The 7,659-nt window shown below is 46.3% G+C and overlaps 1 long non-coding RNA gene across 1 annotated transcript in view; it reads right to left on the bottom strand.

Annotated features, from left to right (window-relative positions):
- LOC137227896 (uncharacterized) overlaps positions 1-7,659 on the bottom strand; it is an 85,358-nt gene that overhangs the window by 37,884 nt on the left and 39,815 nt on the right. Inside the window, exon 4 of the long non-coding RNA XR_010945042.1 lies at positions 5,660-5,756. This is a non-coding gene — a long non-coding RNA (uncharacterized lncRNA). The remainder of the gene's footprint in view (positions 1-5,659; positions 5,757-7,659) is intronic.

Here is a 7,659-nt window from a genome sequence, read left to right as displayed (position 1 = left end):
AATCTCCATCCGCCCCTCTTCCGAGACACCCCCGGGGTCAGGTACATAGCGGCGCACCGCAACCAGATACCACAAATGCAATACACACAACAGCTGCTAAGAAGTGTCAAGAGTAAGCTAGGCCCTTGGCACACAGGGCAGGAAGAAGGCAAGAGTCTTCAGTTGCCCCCCCTATGGCGGCATGAGCCAGGTGGATTTCCCATGGCATCTCGCTGCACACCCAGCCATCAGACTCATTTTGCAGCCTGGCCACCACGGTGGCCCAGTCCACAAGCTGATTCCCTGCCCTCAGGCTAGCGAGGAAGTCTACCAATACAATACAGGGAGGTCGTGACCAGTAAGCAAAATACAAGCCTCAACAGCATTCTGAGATAACACCACCCCTACTTGTGGTTTCTGTCCTGGCCTGCAGTACCATACGGCCGGTCCACCCTCAGTCCCCACAGCCGGCGCCAAATAATGGAGCCTTTCAATTAGCAAGGCATCAGCAGGGTTGGAAGGCAGGTGGAAATACCAGCACTTATCTTTACCAGGCCATTCCTGAACTGCATAGCCAAGAAAGTGGGATTCCTTGGTTGATATCGATGTCTATGGTGAGAAAGGAAGACAAGAAAGAGTACAGCCATTTTGAAAAAGAGACCACACAACGGTCCTGGGCAAAACAGGCCTTGCAAGCTAGAGAACAAAGGCCAAGGGGTCCTGAGTTCTGGGGGTGGGATAAGAGGGGGGGAACAGCCTCCCAGGAATAAATGATCTCTGTTACATTAACGAGTATACCTAGTTGCCACAAGGGAAGAAGCTCAACTGCAGATTTCAACCTTACCTGTTCCGGGGCTCTCTTGCAGAAGCTCCTCACGCACTCCTTTCCCCTCCCAGAAGCGTTCCCTAACCTGAGAGCCACCATGGAGCCTCCTGCTGCTGAACGAAGAAGTGTGACAATCTCTGGAAATTGTCAGGGATTATGAGACAAACCCTCCCCTTTGTTATAAAAGCAACTCGCCCCTTCCTCTCAGGAAGCTACTTTTTTTCCTCCGCCCCACACCCCAGCCTTCTCCCTTGTGCACACGCTGTCTCTCTTTTTTTTTTTTTTTTTTTTTTTTTTTTTTTTTTTACGGTACACGGGCCTCTCACTGCTGTAGCCTCTCCCGCTGCGGAGCACAGGCTCCGGGCCCGCAGGCCCAGCGGCCATGGCCCACAAGCCCAGCCGCTCCATGGCATGTGGGATCCTCCCAGACCGGGGCACGAACCCGTGTCCCCTGCATCGGCAGGCGGACTCTCAACCACTGCGCCACCAGGGAAGCCCAAGCTGTCTCTTTTAATAAAAATCTTTGCTTGCCTAAGAGTCTTGTGGAAGTGGTATCATTTCTGTGGTACTGCTGCCCAAGAACCTGGAAAGGGCCCGGTAACAATGGGAGTCCTGTTTCTCTCCCACAGCTGTTCTAGATCCTGAAGAGTGGTCCTTTGCGTTGCTCTACGCATCATGGAAGCCTTCTGTAACGGCTTCCACCTGTTGTAAGACACTGCAAACTGCATAGAACTGTCGTTCCAACTCACTACATCACGGCTCCACCCCCTTCCACAGCTGGGCCCAGGAGCACCAGGGTATTAGTACTTTGCCATCGCCAAATGCCCAAACCACACCCTGCCGGGGAAGTGGCCACACCCAATTCACAAGCCTGTCCTCAGTTAATATCCCTGAAGCCTGTGGCTTTTAACTGTTTAGGGGTTTGGGGTTGGGGGTACGCTCCTTTACCCAACAGATAACTCCCAAACCATCGGATAGGAAACCCAGGTCCTCGCGTTTTGCCTTCACCAGCCAGTCCCGGGAAGTCAGATCGCCAACAAGCACAGGGCTGCTACTTTTAAACTGCAAAGAGCCTCTGAGGTTAACAGGATATCATCAGTATAAGGGTCGAGAAAGACATGCCTCATGGTAGACAGTTGCCACAGGTCCCACTTGCCAGTGGATGGCCACCTTGGGATTATCCCCCCACCCTACCCCGTTATCCATCATTATTTCCCGACATCTCAGCACTCACCGGAGTATCCTCGGCCTCTGGGTTCTTGGCTGGCTCGCCAACTGTTGAGCTGCACCCAGCAGGCCTGCAAGCCTTATAGCTGCCCAATCTCCAGACCCAAGAAAGAGCCCAGAGGCGGTGGCAGAGACATCAGTGGTCTACTGGACAGAGGTCTTACGTGTCTGTATTAAAAGGTCCTCAAAGAACACCCAGCCGTGAAAAGCAATCGGCCGGCAGCCATGTTTGCCACGCCTCCCGGACACAGGAGACTACCATTTGTAGGGAGAACTGACCTCTGGTTCGCTCATCAGTTACCAAGGACACCAGCAGCTGGGGCAGGTCTCTCACAACCTCTCAGGTTAATGACCATCACCACCACAGATATTTCCCTTTTATGAACTAGCAGGTCGAGCTGTTTTGGCCTAAGCTTTAGAACAATCACGTGGTGGGGCAGGGGGCAAGCACGTTGGTGTGAGCGGGGTGTGAGTGAAGCAGGGACTGGTCTAGCACGGGATGCACAAGAGCAAGCGAACAGCCATCTTGAATTGACTAACCATACAGAGTGTCAATGTTTTACAAAAAAATTTGTTGGAAATAATATTCTATGACTTCCAAAGGAAGGTTAGGGTTTATCAGGCCTGGCGGTGCACACATTAGAGGCCAGATAATTCTTTGCTGTGGCTGCTGTGCTGTGGGTACTGTAGGGTATTTAGCAGCATCCCTGGCCTCTATCCATTAGATGCCAGTATCAGCCCTCATCACCGGTTGTGACAACTGAAAACGTCTCCAGACATTGCCAAACGTGCCCTCGGGGACAAAACTGCCCTCACCGAGAACCAATGGATTAGGTCATAATAGCTTGCTTACTGGGCCACTCACTTCTGAGCCCAAGGCGCCTTTAAAAAGTTCAACTACACTGAGTCTACCACGCTCACAGAAAAACCAGACCACAAGGAGAGTCATTGTGAGGTGCTTCTGTACCCAGTACCAGCTGAGGTCCCAGCTGAGACTTATTCGCATCGGACAGGCAAGTGAAAGTGCCTACCACATGCCAGGTCAATCCCAGCCCCCCAGTGGAGTGTGCTCCTGACGCCCTAGAGATGGTGAAACACAGGCCAGCCCTTCCTTCCGTGCCCTGTGGGAATCCCTGGCTCACAGAATCTGTGAGATGAGACATTGATTATTTTGGGTGATAGACTTTGGAGTCATTTGTTTCAAAGCTATAGTACTGGGGACATTGTTTGTTTGTATTGCGAGTGGAGGGCTACAACAATAAACAAACAAGCCCTATTTATCAGATCAGATTGAGTATGAGTGTAAAATCCTTTAAGACTTCAGAAAGATCTAGGTGGTGTCTCAGAGAGTCTTTCAAACAAAGGGCCTTCTGAGGATCCTAGGGAATGCCTCACAGATTCTCTCCATTAAGTGACAGGGCTCTAAAACACCAATTGCTGCCTCACTGGAGACTCATGGGTAGCCCAAGGTGAAAAAGGGTATATATCTGAAGAGATTTGTGGGTGTGCCTCTTATCCAATGGCATTCATTATAAACGGATATACAGCAAACCCAGTAAATGGTTACAGTAATTATATCACTTTAGACTGAAAGTAATAGCATACACAATAAAGAGGGCTTCAGATCCCCAAACTTGTCCAGAAAGGAAGCAGGATGACAAGTCTACACGATGTAAAACATAGGCACTTTTTGTGGGAAAGGAAGGATAACTTAAAAGGCAGAGCCAAGAAGCCAGAAAGGAGAAAAATCAGCCTTGGAGAAGAACTCCCAGAGACTTAGAACTGAGCCCTAATCTGAACATTGACACCACCTGCCCTAATAGGGAGCCCGTGACTGCTATGTGCTTTCTGCTTTACCCCATTCTGAATGGGACTCTTATAGTATCTTATGCCTGCCTCACCATTGCATGTTGGGAGTAAAGGAACAAATAACCTCTCTATTTAGATTACAGGGCTTCACATTGAGAAGAATGGCACTCAAGGAGCAGTGCTAGAGGAACTGTGCCTGAGGAACTCCATCCACACCTTGATCTGACGGAGATGGTGAAACTCTGGACCTGGATTTTTGCCATAATAAGATGAGACTTTGGAAGGTTTTGAGAAGTGATGAATGTATTTTACATGTGAAAGGATGTGACGTTTTATGGACTGTAGCAGATTGTATTTTTAAAAGATGGCAGCAACATTTCCCTCATTTCACATATTTTTCTGGAATGTTGAAAATCCTCCAGTAAGAGATATATTGTCTAATTCCTCTCTCCTTGAATCTGAATGGGTTTGTGACATCTACAATACATCAAAATGATACTGTGATTTCTGAGGCTTGGTCATAAAAGGTAATGCTGCTTCTGCCTTGCTGACCCAGCCTTCATACGAGAAGTGCTATCACTCTGAGTATCACTCTTAGCTACTGCGCCACCAGGGAAGTCCGAGCAGATTACATTTAAAAGAAATATCTTCCTTCTGACCTTTTCAAAGATAACAGGAAAATAAATAATATATAACTTAGACCTTCGAATCAAGTGGGGTCTTTTTCTTCATTAACAACTTGACAGGAAAACTCAGGGATTAAGGGAAAATATTTTGGCTCTTGAGATACAGAACTTCACAGACTTTCACTGGTCACGAAGTTCAGCAAGCGGTTATTTTCACTGCCCTCATTAAGACTGGTTATTGATTAAAGGAACTGTTGATGCAAATACTTAGACCAGTCCATGCTTACGGTACCATTGGTTCAATGGCCTTCAAATTTAAAAAAAATAAAAGAATAAGTGGGACTTCCCTGGTGGTCCAGTGGGTAAGACTCTACACCCCCAATGCAGGGGGCCTGGGTTCGATCCCTGGTCAGGGAACTAGATCCCGCATACCATGCCGCAACTAAGAAATCTGCATGCAGCAACTAAAAGATCCCGCATGCCGTGACGAAGATCCCACATGCCACGACGAAGATCCCACATGCCACAACTAAGACCCTGCGCAGCCAAAATAAATGAAAAAAAATAAAAGTGTTTAAAAAAGCTATTTTGGACTGACCTCTAGAGGGGAAACAAGGTCTCAATTTCTTCCAAAACCACAAATTTGATTCTATTTGTTTGTGCTCCAAAGGAAAGAGATTCTAGGTGAGTAAGTAAAGACCAGTGAAGCCACTGAATACTGGTATCCATTAATATATCAGTGTTCAGGGACTTCCCTGGTGGTCCGGTGGGTAAGACTCTGTACTCCCAATGCAGGGGGCCTGGGTTTGATCCCTGGTCGGGGAGCTAGATCCTGCATGCATGCCACAGCTAAGAATCCACATGCCGCAACTAAAGGATCCCGCATGTCGCAGCAAAGATCCTGTGCCACAACTAAGACCCAGCGCAGCCAAAATAAATAAACAAATATTAAAATATATACATATATATATATATCAGTGTTCAAACCTAGATACTGGTATCCCTGTGGGTACATGATTACTATCTAGGGGCAGGCAAGCACATAGATTTTAAGAACACATTTTTTACATCCTCAGCATCGATAAACATCCTTGATGAAACTGATCAGCCAAAGAAGAGAGATGGAAGTTTGGCCGATCGCCATTCTCACATTTAGACTTTACATCACTTTGTAAAATAAAGTCCTTCTTACCCATTCCAAGCCTCAGCCTGGCGCACTGCCTCAGGGTGCAAAACCTCTGTGACACCAGAGGGACAATTCCAGAAGGCTTAGTTCTTCAGAATGATTCCTTTGATAGAAAAGCAGAGGGGACTTTCATAAGATGTTTATGCTTTATCAGTTACATCCTCTCTCTCCTGTATCAACATCTTTCTTTTTATTGGCTAGTTCTGATCAACGTTAAATGTGCTTAATTTTCATTTTATCCTAAACATGACTATTCCTCAGCCCTATAGCCACTTGTTAGTATTATTTTGCTTCTGTCATTCTGTTCACACCCAATCTTCTTCAACGTTCTCTGGATTATCTGTCCCTATTTCTTCACATGCACCTCATTCCTCCAATTGCCATAATTTGGCTTCAACCTCCCTGTTCTCTTAAAACTGCTCAGCCAAAGTTTATAATAAACTATCAATACATGTTACTGAGATCAGAGATCGCTGTCAGGCAGCCTCAGCTGACATCTCAGAAGCATCGGACACTTGTTACCACGCCCTCCATCTTAAGGTCTGACGCTCATCTGGTCTCCGTGTCACCACCATCCTCTGCTTTTCTGCCCCTCCTCCTCTCCTTCCTTCGTTGACTGCTCCCTCTCATCTTACGGAATTGGTGTTCCTCAAAATTCCGTGCTAGTCCCACACTTCATCCTCTCTGCACATACACTCTCAACCTCCCAAATAGTTCCAAATGTGGAACTGTGACCTTCATATGCATGTCTTTCCCTAGAATCTTATCTCCAAACATTAGATCCATATTTCTACATGCTAGAATATCTAGAATATCTCCACTTCACGTGTTCAAATTTGAATACATATTTTTCAAACTTTCTCGCCCTTCTATGTTCCTTGTGCGAATGGGCCCCAATCATTCTGCAGCCCAAGATAGAGACATGGACATTATCATTGAGTTCTCAACTTCCTCAAAGCCCATAGCCAATAAATCATCACAGATTCTTCTTCTGACATCATACTCATGGCCACCCATCATCTGTACAACAGCCTTTCTACATGAAGGGATATGCCTACCTTATGAATCCTATTTCTTTCATTGCAGTTGTTTTAAAATATAGTCACAGACTGTCTCATACTCTTTCCTGTCCCTTCCCTTGACTATGTGCTTGATGTAGCAACTTCCCTCTAATCAATACACAACACAGGTTGAAGTGATGGTGTGTAACTTATAAGACTCTGTCATAAAACAATTTACTGCCTTCTCCACTTCTAGTTTTCATCACTCACTTTGGTAGAAGCCAGCTGTTGTGAGGACACATCACAGGGCTTAGTGGAGGGGCTCAGGTGACTGTGATGAGGAACTGAGGCTTCCTGCCAGTGGTCATGTGAATGACCCATGTTAGAAGCAGATCCTCCAACCCAAGTCAAGCCTTCAGGTGACTGCAGGCCAGCTGACATCCTGACCGCCACCTCATGAGAGACCCTGAGCCCACTGAAAGCACTCTCAAATTCTTGATTCATAAAAACTGTTAGGTAATAGACTAGTGGTTAACGCCACTAAATTTTTAGGTTATTAATTATGCATCAATAGAACACTAATTTACCAATGTAGGAGACCCAATGCAAATTTCTAGCCTCCTTTGCGGTTAGAATGCAGGCACTTGAATAAGACTTTGCCAATCTGAAGCACCTGTGTGACATTTTGATCCAGAGTGAAAAATGAGAAGATACAGGCTCTGTGTGGTGATTCCATGTTTGCTGGCTGAAGCAGTGGTTTCCCATGGTGGCAAGTTCAAGTTTCCAGGAAAGAAATGGCATCAAAACATGGCATTTCCTTTCAGTTCCTACTGGGATATCGGCAAAAACATAAACAGAATTAACGAAACTATTTATGTGCCTTTTGGATTTTAAGGGTGACTGAAGGTTTAAGGGTGCTGTGTACCTCTTTAAAAGCAAAAGAGTGAAGTAAGCCGGAAAGAGATAAACAAATATCGTATATTAACGCATATATGTGGAAGCTAG

The sequence above is a fragment of the Pseudorca crassidens genome, chromosome 7 (assembly GCF_039906515.1).
Source record: "Pseudorca crassidens isolate mPseCra1 chromosome 7, mPseCra1.hap1, whole genome shotgun sequence".
Classification (NCBI taxonomy): domain Eukaryota; kingdom Metazoa; phylum Chordata; class Mammalia; order Artiodactyla; family Delphinidae; genus Pseudorca; species Pseudorca crassidens.
This window is presented reverse-complemented; position numbering and strand designations above follow the sequence as displayed.